Here is a 1,197-nt window from a genome sequence, read left to right on the forward strand (position 1 = left end):
TTACGACATTCGTTTTTCTGTTAATACAAATTTGAAAACTCTAATTTCTTCTTTTTAATTAATCCTGCACTCGTTTCTTTTTACAACTTACTCCTGCACAAAGTGCCACTATTTTCAATTTCATTTTTACACACGAAAGTTTCTTTTGCCACGCGCGTCTTAACTTTCGTCAATCCGGACAGTGAAATGAATTTGTTTCCCATACTGTTAATATCAAACGAGAAAAGTTTATTACGTTTGATGTTGTTTTTGCGAGTGCACGCGGAAACAAGGAGCTAACAAAGAAATGTTTGGGAGAACGCAATCAACAGTTGTTTCGTAAGCTTCGCGATCGTTTTGTAACGGCGTGCGTAAAATCTGATTATACAAATTGAATACTTTCCATCACGTGTCCATGTTCGATGTGTCGAACCGCGCTTATTGAACGGCGCTCGGTACTAAAATTTTATCTTGTTCCGTTGCAAGTGGACCACCGGCCGTATTCGGCGCGATCTATTGATTTTTTTATTCGCGGTGTGAAGACGATCGATCGCGCGGGATAATTTAAGGGGGGAGGAAAAAAATGGTTCCGAACGCGTAAGATAATCGAGAAGCGGGTCGTCTCTCGTAATTGGAGAACGATTCCTATAATTTACTCTGGCTTCTAAACGCAGCTTAAGTGTGAAATCTTTACGTTCGAACAGACGAGCTATCGTTTGAACATTAATCTCTCATGTTATCTTGCACTTGCTACGCGACTGTACGCGACTCTGCAACGCTGTTGTTAGATCGGGATTAAAATTATTTTTCTCCGCTATCGATTTAAATAGATAATTAGCGCGGGTGATTGAATATTACGAGAAGAATCGGTTTGTTATTTTCGAGGGAGAGAAAAACTTCGGTTTATCTATAAGTTATGTTTTCATTGCCAGCACTGTTTGATTTTCAACTTTTTTCTGTCGATGAGATTTAAATATTGTATTACCTGATTATTGCAGAGAATCTTGCTTGAAATTTTAGCGAGAGTATTTTTAATTACTGAATTGGCAAAATTAACTTCGGCGTAAAAGTAATTTTGATTTTCAACGAGGAAATAATTGCACGACGAAAATGGCGCTTGAATTTTCTAAATTAATTTGACATTAATACCAAAAACTTATTATTTTCAAAATAAAGGAAATCGAATGTTTGTACATACATCATTATACAAATTGATTT

The sequence above is a fragment of the Habropoda laboriosa genome, unplaced genomic scaffold (assembly GCF_001263275.1).
Source record: "Habropoda laboriosa isolate 0110345459 unplaced genomic scaffold, ASM126327v1 scaffold61, whole genome shotgun sequence".
In the NCBI taxonomy this organism is placed as follows: Eukaryota; Metazoa; Arthropoda; class Insecta; order Hymenoptera; family Apidae; genus Habropoda; species Habropoda laboriosa.